Below are 27,561 nucleotides of genomic sequence, written 5' to 3' on the forward strand. Positions count from 1 at the left end.
CCTCCCCCACCGCCCCCCGTCCTCCCCGCGCGCTTCCCGCCGCCGCCGCGCGCACGCAGGCGCCGCTGTAACGGCCGCGGCAGCGGCACCGCGTGCCGGGGCGCGCTCACGTGACGGGGCTGATTGGCTGGGGCGCGCGCGCCCGCTCCGCTCGCGCCGGGCCGGGCAGGGCAGGGCGGGACCCGCCGCACCCGGCACCGCACCGGGCATTGGGCACCGGGCATTGGGCACCGCGCACACCGCTCCACACACCGCACCGGGCATTGGGCACCGCGCACACCGCTCCACACACCGCACCGGGCACTGGGCACCGCGCACACCGCTCCACACACCGCACCGGGCACTGGGCACCGCGCACACCGCTCCACACACCGCACCGGGCATTGGGCACCGCGCATTGGGCACCGCGCACACCGCTCCACACACCGCACCGGGCACTGGGCACCGCGCACACCGCTCCACACACCGCACCGGGCACTGGGCACCGCGCACACCGCTCCACACACAGCACCGGGCATTGGGCACCGCGCACACCGCTCCACACACAGCACCGGGCATTGGGCACCGGGCACCGCACACACCACACGCAGCGCCGGGCACCGCACCAGGCACCGCACCGCGCTGGGTCACTTCTGTCCCGCCCCCAGCGTGTCCCGCTCCGCGCTCAGGTGAGACGCTGCGGCCCCGGTCATGGGAAGAAGGGAGGGAAGAAGGGAGAGAGGGAGCGAGCGGGTGGTGCCCGCTGTCTAGGCTTCCCGAGGCTCTCCCGGCGGGACGCGGTGACCCGGCGGGGCCGGGCGCGGTGGGAGTTGCGCTGGAGCTGCGGGAAGGAAGGAGAGGTGGGTGGCGGAGAAGCCCAGCGGGCCGGGGGCGCTCCCCGCTCCGGGGCACGTCCTGACCGGAGCCCCGGGCTCCTGCCCCCGCGGGGTCCTGGTACCCGCCCGGGTCGTGCTGGTGTCTCGTGCCCTTCGCCGGCAAGGCCAGAAATGCTGACGGCTCTCCCGGGAGTCAGGCGGTCCTGCTGCATCGCTGCCGACCCGTTAGATACCGTTAGGCGTGTTTGGTGTTTCTGTGGTTGAACGCGGTGCAAATAGTGCGCCTGGGGTGTTTATCGCTGCACCTGGCATGACTTTTACACGTTCATGCGGGAAATTTATCGTGGATACCCCCTCTTTGTGAAAACTAGATGGACAAATCTAAAATTTGTTTGTATTTCACTTTCCTGGTGTTGGTTTGGCACATTTTCCATAGAAATGAAACTTTCTTCTCCTATAGAATCTCCAGGCGCTTTCTGAAAGCACTTTATTTGAAAAGCAATTTGCTGAATTAACATAGCATGCACAAAGATAACCTGAGTTGACGTACTAGCAGAATAACATCTATCTCGTGAGCAGAAATGGAATATTCCTGCCCTTAGGTTCCTTTTTAATCTTAAATTATTAATGGTTCTCTGCATTACAAGAATGAAATTTGTAATTGGTACAGAGTGCAAATGCATGTAGAGAACTGGATACAAGAAGACCTGATTATGAAGAAAGATGTACCTCCCAAAAAGACTAGCAGGAGAATGAAGTTAGAGAGCCTCTTCTTTACAGTTGTTGAGAACCTCTGGGGAGAAGCACTGGGCTGTATCCAGCCCAACTCTTTTGCAGCTCTCCAAAAGGAAGAATGAGAAAAGGGCAAAACTTTTCCCTACTTGGATAGCATAGGAAATTAGAGCTTTAGTACATGCACTTTTTAGCAGCTGTTTAACTGAGTCCTTGTGGGTGCTCCTAAGGCAGGGTGAGTGGCAATCATAGTATCCCATCTTCTTTTAGAACGTGATTGTCAACTTCTCACCAAATGTTGTCATTTGTACTTAGCTAAATAGAAATATTTACATCACATGTCATCAGTTTCTTTTGTCTGCGTAATCAATGCAGGAAAAAATTCCTTTTTCTCTAAGGGAGACCCTAGAAAAAGCACACTTGCCTAAACTGAAGTAGAAAGGGCAAAACACTTGCATTTACTATGGATTCTAGAACACTAATGGTTTGAAATTATCTTGAGAGGAAATATTGGTTTAGGTATCAATGGGAGGTAAAATTTCTACTGTCTGTTCAACCATGTAATGTACAGCAAGTGAGGTGTATCATAGTAAAGATTACAACAGTGAATTAAGGTTCTGCTCTTTCTTTTACTTGAACTTTTTCCGGTATTTGAACTCTTAAAGGCAAAAGTTTGAAGTGAGAACATATTAAACAAGGAAGAAACGTGAGGCTTAAAAGCAGTTTTCTTCTACAGAATCCTTCAAAGTTTGTTGAAGAGATTTGGGGCAGATGTACTGTGAATGTGTGGTGTTACAGAACTGAAAGCAATACATAGAGATGATGGGCTGGTAAAAGGAAACTGGAGTAGTATTAGAGGATAAAATTCTGCAATGTTCTTAGTTTTGTAATAATCTTCAAAAAAAACCAGGGGTGAGACAAAGACTGGATCAGCTTAGGCTTCTGAACAAGCCAAAGGTGAAGCTGAGGTGGATTTGAGGAGAAAATTGGGCTGAGCTTTCTTGAGTTTTCTGTAGTGTCACTATGTTAGAGGAGTGTCTTGTCCATAACAGAAGAGGCTCCTAGACCAGATCACACATGATTGTTGGCCCCAACAAGTCATCCAGGGAGCCTAGTGTTCCACCCGGCCTTGCCTGCATTCCTTCTGGGCCTGGTTTACACTGCAAATGTTTCACCTGCCAACCTGCAGCAACAACCACCTGCTCCTCACCTTCCTGCCTGTTTAAAGGAAATTCCCCCCTTTGGAGAATTAGACCATTTAGGTACATCCCTCCCTGAATTACTCTGTGTTCCAGCTGGCTTTAGTTTCCCTCAGCTTACGCTGACCTTGCTGCGTGTCCTGCAGACAGTACCACGGTGTGCTTGCTGTTGTGGGTGAGTGTGAGTTCTGGTAATGACTGCCTGGGTGTGGAGCAGATGGAAGAGAGAAGGAATTGCACTGCCATGGAAGGAACTGTTGCTCTCTCATGCGGGCACTCAGGGTGAGAGTTGTATAAAGCCAGCTCTCTTCTCAGCTATGAGAGAGACTCAGATGAGGAAGGTCCATGTAAGATTTAGCATCTCTATTCTTCTGAGTGCAGATCATCATCACAGAGATAGATGATCTGCTTGCTATGAAAGATGTTTATAATTTGAAGTTGTAATCAGTCAGCACAATGCTAATTAAGAATTGAGCCTTTCTTTTATGGTCCCAGCTATCTTCAAAACCAGAAACCCAAAGACTGAGGGCGGGGGAATGGAGGCCAGAAACATTTTTCTGTGAAGTGGAACTTTTAGGCTTATGCTTTAGTAATGATGAAAATCAGGTTTAGCTACATTTCTATCCACTTACATTCTTCAAACAACTGGTCTGACTTTACAGCATAACAATTTAAAAACGTCTCAGCAAGCAGGAGAGTCTCAGTGTGTCCTTTAATAGGACAATAATGTAAATAATTAATGATTGCTGAGAAAGAATTATGAATGAACTGGTGCATGTCTGTTTGAGAGCGAGAAGGATCTTGATGTATCTTTGGAGGCCATGTCTGTGGATTTTAATGAGGGCAAAGCAGAGAAAGGCTGTTAGAAGTGTATGAGATCTCAGTGAAATATAAACAGGGAGCTCTGGGTTTACAAGCAGGTAAACCAGATCCTTTTTTTTTTTTTTTTGAAAAGCTGCAAGTAACTTCTAATCTTCCTGCCATCAATACAATTCTCAACAGTTGTAGCTGCATGAAATATGGCAGTTCAGGAAGACTGATATGATCTTTACCACTAAAATGCTTATTGTTAAGAGTCAAAGGGAAGGGAAGGACTTCTAGAGGGATATAAAGATCATGCCTCTAGCTCTTGTGTCAATCCCTTTGGCTTGCTTATTCCACAAAGGTGGAAGGAAGTGTTACTTCACTTCCTGTGTTTGCCCTCCCTGTTGTGTCATGCTGGGTATCTACAGCAGGTGAGAATTTCTGTGAGTAGCTAACTTCAGTCCTAAATTCAACTTTGAAAAGTTGCTGATAAGAAGGGAGAAATGCCTGGAGAAGCTAAGTGGGCCACTAGTCTGTTCAGCTGAAGAATCTGCATTTTACTTCTGCTACTCAAGCTAGAGCATGAACCTCTGAAACCTACTTGTGTCACTGAGCATTGCTTTGAGGGCACCATCTGAGGTGAAATCAGTGTTGCTCCCACCTTTGGTTCTTGGAAAACCTCAGCCTTGCTCTTGGATGGGAACCAAGCCACAATAACACAGACGTTTCCCAAACCCAGCCAAGCACTTTCATAATTAATTTCATTTGGGACCAAAGGGGAAGCAACACAGAAGTTCCAGTTCATGTGTCATCAGGCTGCTAGCCCATATTTTAGTCTTGATATATTCTTGAAGGTGGGCAAAAAAACCTACTCAGGGTCTGTTACCTAACAGAGAGGAGCTGGTCAACTGTGATAGAGTAGTGCTCACTTATGACACCTAAGGTGATTTTTAAAATCTAAATCCAGAGGAAAATTACTAAAGAACAAGCTTCATTTGACAGAGCTGTGTCAATCTCCAGTTATGCTCAAGAGCTCATCTAGCTACCCATGATTTCTTCAGTTCATTGGAGCAAACAGTATTTTAATGAAGATTTTCAATCTACCTGTTTGAAACTTTGAAAGACTGTTTTGTTTACCAAGCAGGCCTGTTTTACAATATATAATGGATCATAAAAGATGTCTTTGCTATTGCATGTGTTGTAATTTTATGTTGAAAATAAGGTTTATTCTCTCTTCTTTTTTTTTTTTCCCCTCTCCTTTCCTCTTCAGGAATGCCACAGTAAGAGAAAGACATGAAGTATCTTTAAAGGAATTCTGCTTTTGATCAAGCTGCTAAAAATGGATATGAACACTATTTTCTCCTTTGAGGTAAGTATTGACAGGGAGAAATAAAAGAAAACCTGACTTGTTTCACTTAGTGTTGCCTGTCACCACTGCTGTTCTGTCCAGCAGCTTTTGATCAGGTATTTTATAAAGTTATAGCATCTGTGTCTTGGTGAACTTTGTACTGGGAGTCTTAAATAGAAAAGTCCTAGAATTAATCCTTTCATTTACAGAATTACTCAGCTTTGTTCTGCTATTCCAGTAGATAAAAACAAAGGCATAAAGGATGGGTGTTGTTGCAGGGTTAGCAATGGGTGGCTTCTGCACAGAGTAGCTTTTGACCCAATGTCAGGCTTTTTTTTCAAAGCATCAAAGAAACGGAAGCTGCTAAAGTCTAATTTTCAAGAGTGAATACTTACACAGACTAACTGCAGATGCAGGAAATGAGTGAGATCTTGGGATGAAAAAAGAGATTGTACCACAAATATGCAGGTACTGTTTCATGCATCCAAGCAGGTTTCTGAGTTCCTGCTCTCTGCAGCCTAGGGAAAAGTGGGGCCACTGCCAGCCTGAATTACAGGTGCATATTTATATTGCTTTTGTCAAGTACCACAGCCAGATCTTCACAGTTCCTACGGTAAGCATATAAGTTAGTAAAACCAAATATGTGTCCTTAATTTAGGATCACAGGAAAATTCAGGTTGTAAGGAACCTCAGGAGATCATATAGCGAAGCCCTCTGCTCAGAATTTGGAGTAATCAATGAAATTAGGTCGTTTTCACCCATTGGCTTTCTCAGTCTATTTTATGTTCAGAAGCATTAACAAAAGATGGATTTATATCTTGCCATATGTATTGAATGCATATTATAATAATGCAGATAGGAACATAACATGCTACTGAAATTTATCAGAAGGGAAAGTGTTTTAATTAAGACAGGATTGTACAGGAATGGTCTGTTTTTCTGAACAAAAAAGGAAACAATAAGTTTCTAATGTATTCATTTCTTGCAATTGCAAATGAAACCTCTGCAGGTCAGCTAACACAGTGACATGCTGCCAGTATTTTCAACACGGGTTCCCTCCAAGAATTACCCCTTCCCAGGCATCTCTAGGGAGTCTATTTATTTACTTCCTTATACAAGCAAAATTGCTTTCTCATAATAAGGGGAAGGGAAGTGAGCACATTGCTTATCCTGTCTGATACATGTTACTGAAACATTTCCTCTGAAGTATAAATATTTGTTCATGGGAAAACATAGTGACAATGTGAATAAAAATAAGCATCTTGTCAGGAAGCTTAGGGAGCAATGTCTCCCCTGGGCTCTAAAAGTAAACACAAACCAAGGATCCCCCTCCCCCCATCATTATGTACTACCAGGCAGAACATTTTGTGAGCCATAGGAATAACTACTTCAACTGTTTTGGCCAGGGAGTGTCATACAATGAAGGGGTTAATCCTGGCAGGAGAAAGATATTTTAGCATTCAGAGCCTCATAGGAGGGTCATTGAAGTGAAGAGACACTTGGTTTACTTTGGATTTATGCTTATCTCAATGTGCTTTGAATTGATCCCTCAAAATTGGTAATTTAATAGCTTTAATAGTTACATTAGTAATTTAATGAGCCCCTTTCAGCACATCATCAAAGACAAACATATACTTTGTGAATAAAAATAGAAGTCATTTTATAGGTAATGCAGTTCCTGAAAGCCAGTCTATAATATTACATATATGCAGGTTGGGATTGCCTTGGTTTAACCCCAGCCAGGAACTAACTACCATGTAACATCCCCAGTGGGGAGGAGAATCAGAAAAAAGGTAAAACTCCTGGGTTGAGATAAGGACCATTTAATACTTGAAATAAAATATAATAATCATTGTAATGAGAAGGGAGACAGCAAAAAGAGAGAGAGAAATAAAACCCCAGAAAGACAAGTGATGCACAGTACAGTTGCTGACCAAGGCCCAGCCCGTCCCTGAGTAGCAATTGGCAGCTCCTAGCCAAATCCCCCCAGTTTATATACTGGGCATAATGCTTTATGGTATGGAACATCCCTTTGGCCAGTTTGGGTCCCCTGTCCTGGCCATGCTCCCCCTCAGCTTCTTTGTGCACCTGCTCACTGGCAGAGCATGGGACACTGGGAAGTCCTCAATTTGGAGTAAGCATTACTAAGCAACACCTACAACATCAGTGTGTCATCAGCATTCTGAATAAATCCAAAACACAGCACTGCACCAACAACTAGGAAGAAAATTAACTCTATCCCAGCTAAAACCAGGACGGCGATGCTATGAATTATTTAATATGCACTAAGACTGATCTCAGCATCAAAAAGTACTTATTAAGGGAAATGGCATACCTTAGAACCCCAATATATCTCTTCACCTCTGCTCCCAGTTTCAAGTCTCATTTCCCAACCTGATTTTCTGTCTCTAAATGAATTTCTAAATGACATGCATAAGTCATGTAGTTAAATTACAGAATAATGTTCTCAGAAACACCAGTTTCTGTTGCTTCTGTGATTTGGTCTCACTTGTTAGAGAACGCATCTGCAGATCTGAACAAAAGTTAACTTGTGTACTATCATGTACTCGAGTCAGAAGATGCTACACCTGTGGAAGGCATGTCTTTGTAGAGGTGTTATTTGCTCCTTAATATCCTGGTCACAGCTTATTTGCTTATGGGCTTTTGTGTCACTTGAGGCATTAGCAGACAAGTAGTAGTAAATTTAGCTCTCTGGGTAAAGAAGCTACTGCTTTCTCAGAGATTACTTTCTTCATGCTCAGTGGAATAAAATAGCTACATGTGTGATAGCCTCTACAGTGCAATTTGGTAATTTAATTTAGCTGACAATTCAGATTGGTAAAAGCAAAGTTCTGGACTGTGCAAACCCAGCAGAGGTGTGTGTGTGTAACGGTAACCTTCAGTAAAATCAAATGTGGCAGAGGAAATTTTAAATTTTAAAACTGCTTGAGTTAGTTCCTTGCAAGGTGATCATTGTTTGTGGCTACAGATTAGAAATTTGGGGGACTGCCGCACACACTGTGTGTGGTTGGGGTGTGAGGGGAAGGGCACTGTTGCTGTTTGTTGCTTTTGATCTTCGTAATTAAATTTATGTTCTCTAGCACTGTTTATCAGACTGTTGAAATCCATGTTTCTAACTTCATCATGGGATCTCCTATGCTTTACAGAAAGGAGAGTGAATGATTTTCACACCACCAATGCAGAATCAGGAACAATTTGTTATTAATAGGTGTGAAATGAAGAAAGAAACGGTGCAGTTCTGAAATGTCCATTAATTCAGGGAGCTTAAGCATCGAGGTACCCAACTTGTGATAAAAAAGCAGTGCTGTTGCTCCAGAGCGTTCTCTTGCCAACTGGAATTACCTGTCTCTCACACTTTTGGAAGCAAGGGCCTAGAACTCCAGATGAGGATTTGCAGCAATAAAAACATAGTCTGGTAACAGTACCTGAGCTTTAGCTACTTGCTTGTTTTCACCACTTTGTTGGTGATGAAATGTGCTTCTACATGAGCTCCTACATGTGCTCAGCATGGGCAGGTGTTCCAGTACTTGTCCTGAGCAACAGGTACTGTTTACATTTGAGGTGAATGTTATGGCCCTTGTGGCTGTCAGTGTTTCAGTTCTTGATTTAATGCCATTGCTCAACACTTGAACCCCTTAAATTTGGCTCTTGTATTTCAGAGACATGTTTTTGACTGTCATATGTGCTTATGACAGTAATGTGGATTATTGGTCACTAAATACAGGAGAAGGTTTAAAAAAACAGTTCCCAGTATTCTAAGGAAAATACCTGTGGGTCAGGCTTTTCTTGAGGCAATGCATCTTTCTCCTCTGAATTTCTCCAGGGGTGAATTGTTCTTTTAATCCTCCTTTCCTCATGTGTTTGCAACAGTGCTTCCCACTGGCAGCACTGTAATTAGGGAACTCTCAGCATTTCGCTTACAATAATGGTGCAGTAGTATTTTAGCTGTAGGTCTGAATTTCAGCTACTGTAAAAAAATTGGAATGGTGGAGAAATGTTTAGCTTCTTTAACAGATACAGTTTGATGAAATTTTATTGGCAATTGCTTTTGTAAATAATTCATATTTTTCCCTGCAAAAATATTTCGGTGATGAGGTGTGGGAGGAATTCAATTCTCTTGAGGATTTTGTAATGCTACAAAATGCACCCTGCTCTAGCAATTTTGCCAATATGTATGGGAGTAAATAAGATTAATACCTTTGTCGTTCTTCTCTTCTGCCATTACCAAGGAAAAGGACTCTTGCCTGACTTGGAAAAGACTGTAAAAGGGTTCTTTAAAAATAAAGCTCTACGTGCCTTGCTACTTTATTGAAAGAGAAAAAAACCCTGTTAGTAGGATTCATGATGCTTTGGCAATATGACTTCCAAGCAATGAGTGCATGAGAAATTTCAAGGCCCTGGAATATTTTTGAATTTGTTAAAGCTCCCTGATGCCTGGTTTTCGAAACCACTGCTAGTGGTTCTAGTTTGGTTTTAATTTTACAAAGGTAAATTCTGCTCCTGACATTTAAATGCTGAAGTTATTAATGTATGTGTAATTGGAAAGGGATGTCTTTCTCTCCGTACTTTGCAAATTACACAGTATACACATACTCCTTTAAGCCCTCTGATTTTTGCCTGATCTGCATGTAACAATGATACTTTGGCAGCTACTGGAGTAGTATGTTCTACACCCTCTGTAAAAACTGCAAATATGTGCAAGAAGTATGTGATTTCATGGTCCATGGCTTTTGAATGGTAGCATTAAAAAGAACGGAATCCTTCTTGGTAACTATTCCAAATAAACATAATTAAGGAAAGTCTCATCAAACAGCCTGGGGTGAAACGTGAAAATTGTCTTCATTCCCTGCTTCTTAGACTGGGAATCACTTGTGTGCATTCCTCTGCCGTTTCTGCAATTAGCATTATCCTTCAGCTAAACCATTTTGCTAGAATTTATAGAAAGTGTTTCAGGGGGAGAAGGATATCCATCAGAACCAACCCTGGTTATATTCTTTCTGCATATGATTTAAGGCCTTAACTCACTGGGGAAACAAAAAAAGTGGTACCTAGATTTGCTTAGAGATGTTGAAGTAAACCACTAAAATATATGAACTGTGTTTGGACAGTAGAAACCTTGTGTTGATATAAGCCAGTCTAACCCACTGAATTTGTTGTGTTGCAAAAGTGCAGTCTTTGCAAGGCAATCTTTGCTGGTGTAACTAAATCATGTAATTAAACTGGTGTAAGTGGTTTTAAGAGGCAGAAGGTCTTACTTTCTTGGAAAAGATGAATGGTTCCAAGGTATAAAATGTGCAGAATGTAACAGGAGCTTCAGACTTTGAATTTTGATCTTGAGTAAAACCACAGTGTTGCTACTGTGCAGGATCATACTGTTCAAAATAAAGGAAGAATTGTACTGTAATCTTGAGGAGGATTATAATCCAAATCAGTACATTCTTTGAACAACCTAGTGAAAAAAATATTTAAGTTACAGGTGCTTCATTCATTTTGGTTTTGCTTTAGCTACTTTAAGTTATAAATCTTCATCTTTCTAAGACAGGCATGTTGCAACTAATTCTGTGGATTTTTTTTCTTCTTGAATTACCACTGGAATTGAAGCCCAGAGGAGTCACTGAAAGAATGCTTTTCCCCAACAGTTTCAGTAGGATTTATATCAGGCTCTTAAACGGTAATTGGGATCTTTTACTTTCATGTCTAGCTTGCTATGGGACAGAGGTGCAGAAGAGCAAGTTGTAGTTAATAAGGCTGTTTCTCTAAGATTAATGATGATGAGATTAAGCTGCCCTTGATTCTTCTATTTAATCCTGCTCTGTTGGTTTGACACCCTATAAAGATCAGGATATGGCTGTTGGCTGCTGTTCTTGTATATAAGCAGTGATTCAGAGACCAAAAACACTTGGCTTTGGCAACTGTGAAAAAGGCAAGAAAATCTACTTTGCTTCTCTTTCCCCTCCCCACTCCTATCCTGTGTCTTCCAGTTCCTGTAACTAGAGATCTGTGTTCTAGACTTGTCCTCGTGATCTCTGTATTACATCAGTATAAGTAACTCAGCAGGGATGGCATATTGTTGCAGAGATCTCTATTTGTGTGTTGTTCCTGTCAAATTTATGCAATCTTTGACCAGCTTCTAAAATTTGGTCTACATTTTGTATCCTTCTGCATGTAAAGCTACTAGTCTTTTAATGGGTGATTTATGCAAGCCTCAAAAGGCAGGCAGAGCATTTTTAATGCTTGAAGAATAAGGGCTGATCCATTTATATATGGTTTTTGAAGCTCAATAGCTCAGATCAAGAGTGAGAAGCAAAGACTGCGTTTGCCGCTGAAAACCTCCTGTAGTTGTAGTATAAAGATATTCCAAGTCTCTTTGAAACTCAGTACTTAGAGACAAGTGAATTTTGACTGATCTACATAGAGGAGAGATGGAGACTGACAGCTAGCCAGAAGGTCAGATAGACAGACAGAAAATCTTCCCCATCTGACTGTTTGCTATGACTCTCATTTCATTCCACAAAGAAGTTCTTTCCATTCCATTAACATCTGATTAGATGGCAGAAACGCTTTAAGAAACTCTGAACAGTTATGCAGGTGCCAGCACTATTACTTCCAGATTCAGTCCCTTGCCAAACAGCAAAATGACACACAATCAAGAAGAAATCCTACTAGTCAGTTTGTCCTCTTTAGCTCTTGTTTGGAACTGTTTTTATAAGCTGATTGAATCTTTCTTGAACATGTAGTTCTGAGGATCTAGAAGCATGGAATGTAGCAAATACAAGCTGTTGCAAAATTATTACCATTAGAGAAGATTACACATGTAATACAAAACTCTGCCATAGAACAAATTCTTAATACAGCCTTGTCCTCTCTGGATTGTGAATGCAGTGAGCCATAACTCTGCCACTTCTTCCCTTGGGAGACTCTTATGTAACTGCTCAGCTGTTTCTCTTGCTGTTCTTCTTATTAAGCCAAAATTTTGTTTTGCTTAGTCGTATTCTGGTACACCTAACTTTGCAAACTGGGACTGTTCAAGTGAATCCACTCCCTTTTAAGACCAGACTATGCAGCCTGTAGAAAGACAAGTGCAGCAGCAAAGACAGTATCAGAGTTTTGTAAGGCTTCATGAGAGGCTCTGACAGCACAAGTGAACATACCTGGCTCAGCTGAGCACCCTTCCAGCAACACAGGTCAGCCCTATCCTGGGCTGTGTTAGGAGGAGTGCAGCCAGGAGGTCGATGGCAGGGATTATTCCCTTCCACTCAGCACTTGGGAGGCAGCTCCTGAAGAACTGTGCTCAGGCTTCACTTGCTTGGATTGACCAACTGAGGAGAGTGCAATGAAAGGCCACTGATATGGTTGGGGATTGAAACATGAGATGCACACAGACACTGAGGGAGCTGCTTATCTGGCCTGGAGAGGAGAAGGCTAAAAGGGCTTCTAATTACTACCTCAGATACCTGACAAGGGACTATAGGGGAAACTAGATCTTCTCACAGTTGCACAGCAAAAAGACAAGAGGCAGCAGTCACAAGTAGCAGCAAGGCAGGTGTAAAGAAAAACATTTTCTCAGTGGTTGTAAAAAAGGCCATTATCTTAGTGTGGGACTAAGCAATGGAACAGGTGGGTTGGAGACTGTGGAATGAGCATCCTTGACGTGATCAAGGTTTGAAATTAGCTGTGCATTGAGGAGGAGGTTGGACTAAATGAACTCCAGAGGACCCTTCCCACCTGTTGTGGGGTGAGGTGGAGAGAAGCAGGGTCTTGTAATCAATGGGTTAACTATGGAAGCGAGGAGATGCAAAAGCCCACATCCTACACATGATTAGACTGAAAACTAAAGCATTGCTGAAATATAACCCTCTGAAAAATTGTAGATATCTAATTTTTATTCCAAGTTATAAGTATTGGCATTTTCCTTCTCTAGATAGTCCCTTTCCTGTTTACTCAGCTGTTTAAAATGTATGCCTATATTAAGCCTTCTATATCCCTCTTCCAGTGAAAAAGAATGTAGAAATATAATTCATAAGGCAAACAAACTGGTGCTATGTATCATTCACAGAATGCTTTAATAAAATCTGGTGCACTGCGGGCTTCTTAAACGATGATGGTCTTGCACTATATTTAGCATTCAATGAATAACTGGAAAAAACACCCTAACAAATAAATGCACAGTGGTCTATGTCAGTGTCCAATGCACACAGTGAAGGTATCATTGTATATGTTGCATGTCTTCATCTCTGAGAATTAAGGCGATTGTGTGGGATCGTAGGAAAAGGGATGCAACTGGCCTACTCAATTTGCATAGCTGGCTGAGAGTACACGTTGACATCACTAAGTAGACCCACCTTACGTCAAACACTACATTCTGTCCATATTACACCAAAGAGTAAAAAGGGCTGGGTACAATGCACAATAGTTTTGAAGAGAAAGCTAATTGTGAATGCATAAATATTTGGCATGGGTGCATTGCAGGCCTGAATGCAAACCTATTAATGAAAAACAATGTATTGACAGGAAACAGATTGAATTTTATTGCAGTGTGTATAGAATATGTATTTACGTAGTTTTTTTCAAGGCATTTATTATCTTTATTCATTTTTTATGGGTAAAATCTAATGAAATGTATCCTAATCCATTACAGAAGTAGTTAAAAATTATTTTGATCTACCCGCATCATTAAAGCCTTTAAGCCTAATTGTGGGGGAAAAGTAGACTTCAATGACAGGAGCTGGGTAATTCTGATATTTTAATTCACATGCTGCCAGTTGGCTGAGACTATGTATATCACAGACAATGGGTGGATGGTGAAGAATATAACTGAAGTACCACATGTCTCCTTATTTTGGTTGTACATCATTCACTCGTGTTCTTTTTGTATTGTTGAAAGCAGATTTCATGGGCTGTAGAGAGCACCTTCTGTCCCTGTGAGATTGCAGTGTGGAGCCCATACGGGACAATTTAACTTACTTTGTTTTACTTAATTCCTTGTGCATTTAAATTATTTCCACCAACAATATTTTCATCTAAACATGCTCCTAAAGTCTTCTAATGTGAAAGGCATTCAAGAATAAGGAAGAGAGAGGAACTCTAGTTTGCCCTGTACTGTTGAGTTTTGGTTTTGGACTGTCCCAGGCATCTTCTGCAATGTCAGACCTTTCAGTGCACACTCAAACTCAGTCCTGTAACTGTCCCTGCTGACTGTTGGTGGTGTAACTTGTCTTGGGAAACAGCATTTGTTGCTTGGGTGTTAGTACCTAAAACAGAGGAGAAATAATATCAGTTGTCCTGAATTAAAAGCTTGCTCCTTCCCTCAGATGGAGCAAGGAGCCACATCACCAGTTTGTTTGTTTGGGTTTTGTTTGGTTTTTTTTAAGCAGACTATACCTAGACCTCTAGTGCAGGCAAGAACCCCTTCCTTCCGTATGGCCCATGGGTCTGGGATGTAGACTTTCTCAGAAGGCTGCTAAACAGAAATATAAAAACTAAACCCCAGAGTTACCATGCTTAGGCTGCCATTCTGCAGATAGAGCAGACTTAGATTATGGCGGGATGGTAAGAAGCATGGGCTGGTCCATTTCCTCCCCTTCCAGAAAGTTTTGTCAAAGAAGCTGAAGTAAGTGCTTGTAGTCCCTTCTTCCTGCACCTCCTGTTATCCTTGACTGGTATTTTTTCAACCTGTCTGAGCCTTTCCCTGTTGTCTCGGGAGTGCAGAGGATGGAAGGGCCTGAGGGCACTGAGCTTCAGCATTTCTGAGCTGGTAGAAACCTCCCTGAGGAGTTCTACTAACACTGCATGTCAGAGCAGCCTCTGAAGTTAAGCTAACTCTCCAGATCCCAGAGCAGAAAGGTTATTTGTAAATTCAGTTACAGTTTATGCACAACTGATGCTCTCTCCTGAGGTTTTTTAATCATGTGAGAAATATAGTCTCAAAAACAAAAGGTTAATTTAGCCCCAGAGTAACAAATAATATGTTGGAGCATATGGGAATGTACATTTTACATTTACTTCCAAATGCGTTCTGTAATTTAGCAAAACCAAAATAGTTCTAAGTAAGTAGAATTCTCCGTGGGTGTGAACGCATTTTTTAATTATTATTTCATTCTTTTTTTAATCCAGTTCTTCTCTCAGCTGTGTGATAGTGTTAAAAGCGCATAGCGGAGCTGCAGTGATGGAGCACGCTTGGCAGCCCATAAACATGTTTTGGAAAGCTGTATCGACTTGGCAAACAGGGACTCTAGTTAAATGGTCCAATGCCATGTCCTCTAGGATTGCTTGCAAAGACAGAACTTACTCCCTTCTCCCTTCCCCCTCTAGCTGTTATTCCCCCCTGAAAACAAACAAATTAAAGTGAAAAATCCAAGCCGGCTACCTGGGATACTTAAACATCTAATTGAGTAAAATTTTACCAGTCATGTATTTTTAATGCTTATGCAAAGTCAGTGGGAATACTTGTGGTTTATTACTGTGCTTTCTTGTACCACAGTCTAGAAACTGTCAGTTGCTCTGCACCCTGTTGGAGATTCATTCTAACCACTTCTCGAGATGTCACTCAGGTTTATGGTCAAAACTCAACTGTTTGTTTTAAAAGTTTGGAAAAACGTAAATATGATTGTGTGTCAGAGACCGAAGAGCTTCTGGCTGTCCTGGGGTTTTATTTTATACCTTGCCAGAAAAGCTGACACCTGAATTATATAAGAACTTTTACGTTTGTGGTGGGAAAGCACTGAATGGTAAAAGTTGCTGTAGATGGCCATTAAAATGGAAACAACATCGTAGCATGGAGCTATTTCCACAGCTGCAGAAGCCTTCAGGCTCTGGGTACCCTTTGATGAAACAGAAAAAGAGAAAAACTTGAGACCTTTTCTTTATCCCCGTCAAAAGCAAAGCTCTCTTTCTCTTTTTTCACATTTCAGCCACCTGACTAATCTGTGTCATTGCTGTATTTTGCTAAATTTACTGTTGTGCACTAAAAATAACACCTTTTTTTCTGCCCTCCTCCTTTATTTCTGTAGTAAAGCTCTGTAAAGAACTTGCCAGCAGATTTAAAGGTTTGTGGGGCTTTTGTTGTTTTAATTTTTTATTGCAGTCCAATACTTCTTGAGTCAGTACCATGGCAAGTCTGGTTCCTTTGTGTTGTTTTTCTCTCTCACGATGCTCACTTAACCTGTCCTGACATTAATGCTCAGTGCTTGCAGCAGTGATAGTCTAGGTGGTTTTAATAGAGGCATGGGTTCTAGCTGTGTGATTTGTCTTCAGAAACCGATCATTTAGACTGTAGAACAAAGGTACCAATAAGGAATTAAAAATTGCCATACTATAAAAGGAATAACATTTTTATCACCCTGCTTTTTTCAGTCTCCTGAATTCAGCAGGATGAACCTGAGTGTTTTTGTTTTCCTAAAAGTTGTGTGTTGGAGAAACGAGTGAATACCTGGGCTTGTTGTTCTTGCATAGTATGAAAATTTTTAGCCCTCATTTGTGGAGAAAAAAAGTTCCTGTAGATCTCGAAACTTAAAAAATTGAAGGTAATTATACTATACATTTTAAATCTGTTGTCATTCTTTTACTTTTTGTTGCCTGCATTATCAAGTTGATATTTTTTTTGATTGCAAGTAGGTTGTCTGAGTGAGAGCTGTTTTCATTTCTGATGCATTTGTCTTGTCCATCCAAACTCTGTGCAAAGCTAGGAGAGTAACACTTAATATTTGCCATGATGCACATTGTTCTCTTGCCCCTAATAGCTGCCAGTGATATGAAGTTGCAAACTGTAATTTGTCCTGACATAGATGTACTCAACTGAAAATTGTTGCAGTCTGACCTGGTTAATGTAAGTTTGGCTTCTGGGTATTTGAAAAATGTAAGTAATTGACTATAACCAAATGCAGTTGGATGCTGTTAACCTGTTAATGGTACTGTTAAGTATTATTATAAGTGGTATTTTTAAAAGAACTTTATAATGTTTACCAGCAAAATACCGTGTTAATGCTACGAGACTATGCAATTTGTGAGTCCTGTTTGCTGTTAAGAGAATATTTTTTGAATAGTGACTATTTTTTTAATAGTCACAGCTGTGTCAAAAAGTTCCCTTAGCTGCAGCAGTTGTACCCATGCCCCTTACTGGTCAGTAACATTTTTGTTGATGTCAAGTGGTAAAGGGAAGAGCCAGAGACTGCTGCAGGGAGTGTGGTCAGGGAGCCTGATCTGGATTGTGAGTGCTTTCTGCAGTAGCACTCAGGGCCTTGAGCTGTTTTCACTGGTTTGAAAACACCAAGTCTACATTGTCGATATAAGGCAAGGGGAGATTGTGGTTTAATTGTTACGTGTTTATTTTATATGAAGGGTTCAAACATTAGTGAAAATAGAAGCCATTTCAAAACATAACAGCAGCACCTGCACTAAGAAATCACACACCCAGCTTAGGGCATTATCCAGGGAGGCCCTCGGAACCTTTGTGCTGTGTATGTATACACGGTGTTTACAGTGTCTATGTACAGAGAATGGGCGGGGGGGGGGTATCGGTTTGGTTTTGGCTGGTTTCGTGCCCGAGCTTTTCCTGTGCGAGGCCGTGGAAGAAAGCCCCCGCCTGCCGGTGTCGGGACAGAGGATTGGGATGTGCCCCGGGGCTGCCCCGCTGGGGCGGTGGGGCAGGATCGGGATGTGCCCCGGGCTGCCCCGCTGGGGCGGTGGGGCAGGATCGGGATGTGCCCCGGGCTGCCCCGCTGGGGCGGTGGGGCAGGATCGGGATGTGCCCCGGGCTGCCCCGCTGGGGCGGTGGGGCAGGATCGGGATGTGCCCCGGGCTGCCCCGCTGGGGCGGTGGGGGGGACGCTCCGCGCTCCTGCGGGCGCTGGGCGGGCGGGGGCGGCTCCATCCGCCGCCCCTTTACGCGCGGCCGCGGTTTCATGAATGAAATCCAATCGCCGCGCTAAAAATAGACCGCGGGGCCGGGACGTCACGGCTCCCGCCGGCCCCGAGCCAGCGCCGCGGGGCGGGACGAGCCGGGCCGGGCGGGGATCCCGCGCTCGCCGCGGGGCCGGGCGAGCGGAGCAGCGCCCGCGGCGATGCCGCCTCCCTGCCGAGCCGCGCCGGCTCCGGGCGCTGCCCCGCCGCCGTGAGGAGCAGCGGGAACGGGCAGCGGCGGCGGCTGCCGCCCCGTCCCGACCTCGGCGCAGCCCCGCCGCCTGCACCCCGGCTGCCGGGCATCCCGCCCTCCCGGGTAGGTCCCGCGTCGCCCGGGCGCGATCGTGCTCCGACCCGCCGGTGTCGGGGCCGGGTTGGCCCCCAGCGGCCCCGCAGGGGGCGGGTGCCGGCGCCCTGCGCGTCCCGTTTGCTCGCAGGTGCGCTCCCACCTTGTCGGGAGAGACAGGAGGAGGAGGAGGAGTTGGCATCCTCCCCTCCCCCGAGGACAGAGGGCTGAGTCCTTCATGAAGCGGATCTGTCTGGCTTCCTCTTCAGTGAGGCCACGAGGTGTAAGGCAAAAATAGAGGGGTGCGATGTGTACGGGAAGTAGAAACCTCCTGGCGCTTGGTACTTCTGAGTGTCATTTACTAAAAACTCGAAGGATTTCTTTTCCTCCTTTTCCCCCTGTCTTTCCCCCTGCCGCGTCTGTGGAGTCTGTTGTGAGTTGCTGTGACAACAGCAGGAGGCTGCTGGGGGGTCTTGCAGCACAGATTATCAGGTGTCTGTGTCGGGACCTATTTGGGGGCCATAGAAAGGGGTAGAGCCAAACAGTAGTAGACTTTTAATTTGTTTAATCAACCTTTAGTGGCATCCAACATCTAGAGCAAAGAGAAATCGGTCACTAGACATATTGAGGCAGACTAGTCAGAGAGCTCCGAGTTGCCTTCTATTGGTCAAGGCACCACTCAGGCTTCTGAAGGAAGCAATATACTTGTTTAAAAAATGATAATAATAAAAGAAGGCCCTTGAGGCTCTGCATATGGTCACAGCAAGAGCAAGGAAGTGATGCCAGAATAGTCTCAATGACTTTGTTCATCCTCAGTTTGTGTACTATTTCAGGACACACAGCTGACTCGAAGCCAAATGTTCAGCTTGAGCTGTAATAGAAGCTGAGGTGGAAATAAGCTTGCTCAGTGTGCTTAAGGAGAGTTCTTTAGCTACTGTTCTTTCTAGGTAAAAGTAATGCATGTGGGGAGAAACCCACCACTCTTAGGACTACACTGAAGACTTGTCATATGACTGCTCAGTGTAAGTAGCAGTTGAATGGCACAAATCTCAGTACAGGGTGTATTTCAGGACTGGTAATCACACTACATGGAAACAGAATGGCTTAATTTCTTTTCAGTATTTTTCTGATTTCCTCTCCCATTAGGTTATGCTTTTCTTGTCTATGCACGTTGGATTTTTGCACGGTATTCTGTGTCTCAGATATACAGCGTATCTGTACGCTATTAACAGAAGAAAAAGGAATTGTGAGTTCCATATTTGTACTAGGGTTCTTTATCTGAGTGACATAATACTTAAGGAGCATAAGATCTGGGACAGACTGAGATACACAGAAGTATTTTTATCCATGAAGAAATAAACATCAGTTTTAGCTCTGGGGAGTTTTCTAAAACTCCTGCCCTTTTAAAACTCCAAGCTTCACAAATACTGTAGAGCATTAGGCTGAGAGGAAGAGCTGATCACTTGACCAGTAAATCCCAATGTTTGATTCTTTGCTAATACATTTTATTTGCTGGAAAAATGCTTAAGTCCTACATCCAGATGTTGCCCTGTGCTGAAGGAGATGAAAGGACAGAGAAGCCTTGAAGGAGGGGAAGCAAAGGAGCAACAGGTGTTTGATATTCTCCTCCCTTGCTCCCATCTATCCTGCCAGAAGAGTACACAAACACTGTAAGACAAAGTATGTGCTTGAGGGGGGGGAAGGAAGGGCTGAGCCGTCCTTGCTGCACACAGCAGACATGTGGAATAGTTTGGAGCAAGACTAGTCAGACTGGTGTGAATGTACCCTTGGATCATTGATTGGGTTTCCATAAAAGAGTTCAAAAGCTTGTGCTGAAGGAGTGGATGGTGCCTGAGCTAGAACTGGTGCAACCTGCAGTGCGTGTGGTCACATCCCTTTGGTACCAGGGATAGGTTCATGAAATAAAAGTATGCATTCCCTTTGGTTCCCATCCAACACCATTCTACTTTCTGTTTTCCTCTCCTTTCTGTCTGACATGAGACACAAAATAGCATTTTCTTTCTTCATTTTAAAGTATATTTTTCTTTGCAAATGAGTCTCTGTGTGGCACTAGACAATACAAGTAAACCCCACATCTTCATGTCTCTTGCACTATTCAGTTAATGTTGCTGAATTTGCATTTGAGACCTAAATGCAGGACTTGACCTATGATCTGAAAGTAGCATTTATCTGAAGTCTGACATCCTGAAGTGTTTGCTATTCTAGTCAGTGTTTAGGTCTTTGGGGGGCTTTACCTGCTGTCATTGTGAGGTCTCTGGGTAATTTCTCCTTGGGTAATTTCCTTGTGGTAAGAACTTCTGGGGATGAATAAAATCACAGATAATGTCTTTCTAACATCACTGATGAACGAAGAGGAAAATGCATGAGAAATGTCACATAAAGTTCAAGAAATAAGAGCCTGATTCTCTATTTTGTAGAGTAAACAAGTACAGAAAGTGAATTCAACAGCTCTCTGTGCTAGAAGGTCACCAGTGTCTCTGGAATATTTTTCTTTGTTTGTAGCTCTAGCAAAACTTGATAAATATTTTCCTCACAGAAATGCACAAAAGTTGGGAGAATGCTTTATTTGGTGGTGGTTGTTTTTCTTTCTGTACTGTTGGGAACACTGCTCAGAATAATGTTGTTACCAATCAGCATACAGTGTTAACACCTGTCTTTATAAATGGGTGAAATCACCAACAATCTATTCTTCAGTATCAAGAGTTTAATACTGTACAAATGTCTTAATTACAAAAGAGTAAAACCAGAGGTTTCATCGACTTTATTACAATTAAGCCTAGTAGTGTTGAATCAGGCTTTTCCAGTGACCCTTCTTCCGTAAAGCTCAAGTTTTTTATATTATCCCAGATACTCTTGGGCATTGCAGTCAATAAGGATTCAACTGCAGCCTGGCCCCAGTTATGTTGATCTGAATACTAAAGCAGGAGCCAGAGCATCTGATGTTTTATCTACATTAGTGGATCATGTGATGCAGTTGCAGGGGACCTGGGCATAAAAAAATTGGTGCTGAGGACCCAGTGTCCACACTGCACACAGTTCAGGGACAAAGGGTGTTACTTCAGATGGCCTTTAGTGTGGTCCTGTGGACTGGACATTTACACATTAGTGGTGGGTAGCACACCTTTCAATTCAGATTCACCTGAAAGGAATTCGGTTTGTGCAGTCTGTGGCTGCACCTGATTTGAACCAAAGCATGGAGCATTTGTTTCAAAAATGTATTCTTGAGCTGAATTAAAATGCTATTAGCAGTGCACCCTTATTCTGCTCCTGCAGCATCATCTTTTCTTGCAGAGGGAGGACTAATCTAAGGACTCTGCACAATGGCATTGTATGGGTGGCTGCTTTATAAAGTGCCAGCTGTTTGTTGATGGTTATCACCATCAGTGGGTATTGTCTGTTCTTCAGGTACGTGGTTCTCTAATGTCAGCCTTTTAAACAAGGCCAAATCTTGGTCACTCAGTCCCTTGTGTCTGCTGGGATTATCACTGTTAAATGGAAAGAGTAGTCAGTTGTAGCTGGGTGTATCTGAAATCCTCACAAAATGCATCTGCAAAGCCAAAGTGTGAGCCTTAAATCAGTTATGTACCAGCTGTGGGATATTTCCCTCTTTCCAGGAGTGGGTCCAGTATGGTCACCCTTTTCCACATCTGTGCACAGTGAGAGAAGAAGCAGAAGGAGGTACAAGGGACTGTCTCGAGTTGTGGCTTGTTCTTGAGGTAGACTCTGAAAAATTGGTGAAAGGAAGAGTGACAGCACTGCAGGCTCTCCCACCACATAGAAAACACTCATCCCAGATTCTCACACACAAGGTTCTTAAATATCCTTCACCTGCTATATGGATTAATTTCTTGGGAGATGATCTCATCACAAAGGATATCCCAAGGTATGTCACAGGTCAAAATAATATGTAAGCTGCTCCATGTAATCACCTTGCTGATTTCTGCCATTCAGATCTTCAAAACTTGTCAGAAAATTGACATAGTTCAAGTCTAATGCTGAACTCTGTATTTGGATCTCTGTTTGGTCTGATAGTCTAGGTGTGTGTAACACAAAAACAGGTCCTTGTGGGCTGCATGTTTTTCAAGGAGGCTCAAGAGAATCTGTTATTGTACCTAAAGCTGAATGTTTTCATGCTTGGCTATTGAGCTTCAGGGCAGTCTGTTTTATACATTGTAATGGGGGAAGAATTTGTGTTCTGCTAGTATCTCTGATTTTTGTTCATCTAAGGAAGTGCTTATTCCTGCTGATCAGAAGTTGTTCTTTTGATCACAGAGGTAGATCAGGCTTGATGAAGGGTCCTAATAACTAACCATTAGAGACAAACAGATCTGGACTCACACATGCAAAGAGCAGTGTGACAGGCTTCTTATACTACAAACCAGGAATTCCCTGTCTCTACAGTTTCTACAAAAGTTGTGGTGATTTGACTGAGAAGTTTTCCAGGTAAACTTAGAGACATCTGTTCTGTCTTCAACTTTACATCTTCATCAGGGGCTGTTCTGTTCATTTCTATGTGAGACCATAGTCAGTTTTTTTTCTCCCTTTAAAACTTGAGGGATAGAGTGGGGACTGTGGCAGATGAATGAAGGCTTCTGAGAACTTACTCTTCCAGCACATGATACAAAGTAAGAAGTCGCAGCCAGGAATAAATCTGGTGCTTGTTGACCAAAAATTGACACGAAAGAAGCTGGTTCAGGTAAGCCAAGTGGGGTCTCTCTTGATGGCAAGCTCAGTACTTACCTTCTCCAGCTGTATCAAATTTTAGCAGCATTCTATGGGATTTATATCTTTGTTGATACTGGCCCTAAGCTATTCTATAACAGGTGAAAAAGGGTAGAACCAGGTTCTGCCCTTTTGTAAGATATTGACCTGCATTCTCCTTTTGTGAGCAGCAACAGCCAGGGTTATCTCATTTATCACCTCATGCAGTGAAAAAAAAATCCTGTCAGCTACCCCTCTCCTACCCATGGTAGATCCAAGGATCTTGCATTGTGGATCAGGTCAACTTTGGAATATAAGGGCTTTTCTCCATTCCCAGTCATTGGCTGTATCTGTTTTCTTTGGTCAATGGACCAGGTGTAGAGCAAGTAGGTGATAAATTCCAGATTTAATTGGAATTTCTTCCTCCTGAGTCAGTCTCTTCCTTTTCAGTCTTTCCATGGGCTTTAACTAATGGCTGTAGGGTGGTGCTGCTTCATCCTGGGCAAGAATCCAGCCTGATGTGCATCATGCCCACCTTTGTCCCCTGGTGACCTCGTGATCTGATCCCACCTTGAATCTTATTACGCTTTGTCACCTGCTGGTTCTTTGATGCTGACCAGGAATAGTTTTTCTTTTTAAACCAGTCTCCCCATCTGCCCTCCTGTGATTTAATAAAACACTAATACTAATGTATACCCTGGTAAAAAATGTTTTGTGATGGTCTTTCAGCAGCTGGTGTAGCTTACCTGTTACTTGATACCGTGCTGTGATTTATTTCACAAATATACGTGATGGAGCCCTAAATTCAGTGATTAAATTGAACCAAACCACAAAACAGCCTTTTGGCCCTTAACCTTTCCCCAGATCAGAGCTGTGTGTGAATTCTGTGCTCTTGCACCAGTGACCACTAAGTCCCCCTGCTTTGTCCCCTGGTATAGATGTGTTAATCCATTAAGATTCTGAAACAACACATGGCAGGTTATATATTGAGAACAAACATTTCACACGCTCTTTCTGGCTCTTGTGGTTTTTGGTCCTTGCCAAGGTGCTGGTGCCTTGGGACTCTGCAGTGTAAGGTAGTGATTTCAGTGCCTGAAGAACTTGGCATTTTGCATCTCCTTTTCCAGTCTCCATGGTTGCAAGCAGTAATTTTGCAACTTGGGGATGGAGGTAAGGGTGTTGCATAGACTCATAAATTTTTTTTGTATTCTTTTTGATGTGTTATTTCCTCATGGCTCTCTGAAGGAGTCACTCCAAAACTATACTCAAAAATACATCTCTGGAATAGATTGAAATATGGAGTAGCTACAAATGCTTTTTCATATAGTTTCAGGGAGTGTGGGTTTTGGGGGTAAATGTTGATGATCTTGTTAGCTTCCTGGTGGCCTGAGTTTTTCAAATAGTTCCCACTCCCAGCATTCATATTAAGTCACGTTGGATTTTGGTGTCTCTTTCCATTAGATTTCTCTAATAAACTTGTGACATTGTAATTGTAGTTGGCAACCCATGTGTTTAAAGGAGTTCCTGGTTTGCATGTTTAGTCATATTACTTGAGACAGGTTGAATTTTTTATTTTTTTTTTTCCATGGAATAACTGACAGGAAAACTCTACTGAGCAGGAAGGGTTCTTACATGCTGTCATTCTGAACTGTCATCTGAAGAGTTTGCTCTTAACAACTAGGTAAAATGCTTTCTTGTTTTCGTGCTAAGGGGTGCTATCTCAGTCTTATGGGGCATATTTAAGTACATAGCTAAGAAGTAAATGGCTGCAGGATCACCCCATAATTACTGATTAATCACTCTTAGTGATTTGTTTGTGGTGTTTTGCTGAAGGGAAAAAGGATGATAATTAGCTACTGCTCTTTGAAAAAAAAAATCTTGATTATGTTTTGTATATGCTAAGTGATGATTTAAAATATCTGGACATTTCAAAATGGATCCATAGGGGTGGATTCATGATCCTGCACAGGCAACTCGCTATTGGTTTTGGATCTTCATCATCTTTCTTTCTAGCAGAGAAAAATGCAATTATAGCTTTAAATATGCAAGCTGCATATGTAAAACTGCATTTGTAAAACAAGACAAGTTCATGGTTAGGATCTGGTTATCTGCTGTGTACTAGTACACCTACTTTAATACAAAGAGTGAGACTGTGTGTGTCTGTGTTTAATTTTGTGTACCAGGGGACTAGATAATGAAGTGATGTGCTTCATCTACAGATCCTTTGGAAAATTTCTGTAGAAAGGCAGTGTTTCATTATTGAGGCTGACTAGCCTGCATGCTATGGCAACCACAACTGTTTTTTAGTGATAATAATAACAACTCATTTAGCAATGAGGAAAAACTAAACAAAAAACCAAGCACCCTACAGCAATTTGAAGTGAAGCAAAATAGAAAGAAACCAGCAACTGCAACCATCTGCAAGCCGTGGTTCAAAACACTAACCTTCTACTTCTTTGGAAATAAATCAGCTTTATTTGGAATATTTCTTAGGTGCTAATCAAGTGAAATTAATAAAATGGCTTTATGTTAGATCTTGAGTCTACTCACATCTCCTTATTTTTGGCTGTCTTTGTCTTCCCTTTGTCTGCAAACAATCACAGGTGAGAATGTAAAAATGGAAACATCCTAAGAGATTTTTGAGATCCTGTGTTATTCTTACGGGTATCTTTTTCATTTCCATCCATCTGCTCATCTTTCTTTAGAACTGGATTAAGGAGCTGAATCTTGCCCTGCTTTCTTTTGGGAACAGCCATTTCTGATCAGACCTTTGCCTCAGTACAGTTCCTGCTGCCCCTCATTTGATGGCCCTTCTGTCTTTCTCTGGGCTTTTTGGTAGTGCCCTCTCTGAGACTGGTCATGCTTCCAGTAACTTTCCTCTGAGCTTTACCCTACTTTGTTTTGTTGGTAAACTAAACTATTGCAGGTTGTATGTTGGTTTTAGCAAGTTTTGTAGTGGTGTTGGAATGTTATGCCCTTTTTTTTTTTTTAATCTTTATATATGCTGGTTTGTTCTTGTCTAACCAGTTCAGTTTCTGTTCCAGTTTGCCTTCCCAGATTTTACCAGACTTTCAGAGCTCAAATCCAGTTGTTTCATTGTTGTTGATTTTTTATTTAAGTTTTGTAAATACATGTTTAGCATTTTAAATCAGTGTGATTATATAACAGGTTTTAGCACAAGCTTAACCTAGGGGCTACCTTAAAAAAACTGTGGCTGTATTTTTTAGATCTTGCACATATTCCTGGCTTTGATCATTCCAGTAGCCAGAAGGTTTCTGGCTACATTTGTAAGCATTTAATCAACTTGTTTTGCTAATTGTTTATACTGTAATTTGTTGTTAGCATCTGGTTTTATTTGAGTTGTCTAGATATTTGTCCAGGCTTCTGTCTGTCAGTCTCTTCAGGAGCTATTTCTGCTTTAATCTCTTCCTGAAAACTAGTAAACAATATTAAAATGATCCGCATTTTTAATACATAGTTACACTATATACACTAGAGCGGATTTAAGAACTTTCCTTACCATACCCACAAAGCTCTATTTTTGTTTTTATTCCCAGTTTATTTTAATCTCTGTCCTGTGCAGTATGGTCATGCTAAAAATATCTTCATTAAATTGCCATTGATCTACAGCAGTGCATTCGGGCATGCTGTGTCTGAGCCCTGTAATAACTTTGCTTTAATTAAGTTAATAAGTGTATCGGAAAATTAAAAAAATCAATAATTTCTAAATTTTTTCATGTGTTCCTTTTCTAGGACTCTCAGATAGCTGCATTGATTTAACTAGTTACTTTTATTTAGCTTTGCTTGTTAATTTTAAACTGGCCTCGTTATCCTCTTGGAAATTTTTTTAAAGATTCCAGACTTTGTACTTAATACATATTTTGTGACTGACTGAAGCACATATTTGCAGAACTACCATTGAAGAACTTTTAAAGAATTTTTAAATCAAATTGTTATATTAAAAAACCTCAACTAATTTGTGTAACAGCATTTTAATGGAATATTGGGTTGGAAGAAAAACTGATTTGGCATCTCTGCTTGGTAGTTTAAAACCAACAGACACACTGGCTAGCCACGCTCCTTCATTTTGTTTTCTAGCCTTGTAAACATTTCCACATTCCATCTGTGATGTCTAGTCCATGCATGAATAAAATATGAAGTAATTTAATACCACATAATATGTCAAGAGGTTGCTGTTTATTCTCAGACTTGAAATGAAACTTTTTAAGATCCCATGCTGAGAGCTCTTGGGTTTTTGCTACTCATTCAGGGCCCTGCCTAAGAGGCAGAATGTCTCATTCTCTGTAACGTGGAAGAAACCATCTTGGTTTTGTACTGTTATTTATGTAATGACTGATTTCTTCATGAGGGTGCTGAGGAGGCAAGAGGAGTTAGCTCTCAGTTCTCTTCTCCTGTTTGGAATCACAGAGATGGTGCAGAGCGCACAGGCCATCCCAGCTATCATCCTCATGGGAGCCTCCATCCCAGAAGCAGCTGTGGTTGGATCACAGACAGGCAACTGGAAGTCTCTGTAGTGCTTTATCCCAAGACTGGTAACCTTTCAGGATGCAGGTTACAACTCAGATGAAGGGATAAAGGCAGTATCTCAGCAGCTTTGTGTCCCTATCAGTTCAAACCCCTGTGCCAACCCAGCAGGTTGGGATCACAAGGCCATTGGGGTTTACATACTCTGTATGTGTGTTTGAAACCCTGTTATTTGCTCTACATTTGGCAGATT

At 42.4% G+C, this 27,561-nt stretch overlaps 1 protein-coding gene across 6 annotated transcripts in view; it reads left to right on the forward strand.

Annotated features, from left to right (window-relative positions):
* Positions 1–142: 142 nt before the first annotated feature.
* Positions 143–27,561, forward strand: part of RHOBTB1 (Rho related BTB domain containing 1) — a 56,467-nt gene continuing 29,048 nt past the window's right edge. For 4 of the 6 annotated variants that reach the window (XR_010432234.1, XR_010432235.1, XR_010432236.1 and 1 more), the window contains exons 1-2: positions 143–668; positions 4,821–4,919. The gene's annotated coding sequence lies outside the window, so the exon portion shown is untranslated. Of the gene's footprint in view, positions 669–4,816; positions 4,920–17,977; positions 18,132–27,561 lie in introns of those variants that run through there. The other 2 variants (XM_064662375.1, XM_064662376.1) reach the window with 2 other exon arrangements.

Source organism: Pseudopipra pipra, chromosome 8, assembly GCF_036250125.1.
Source record: "Pseudopipra pipra isolate bDixPip1 chromosome 8, bDixPip1.hap1, whole genome shotgun sequence".
Taxonomy (NCBI): Eukaryota; Metazoa; Chordata; class Aves; order Passeriformes; family Pipridae; genus Pseudopipra; species Pseudopipra pipra.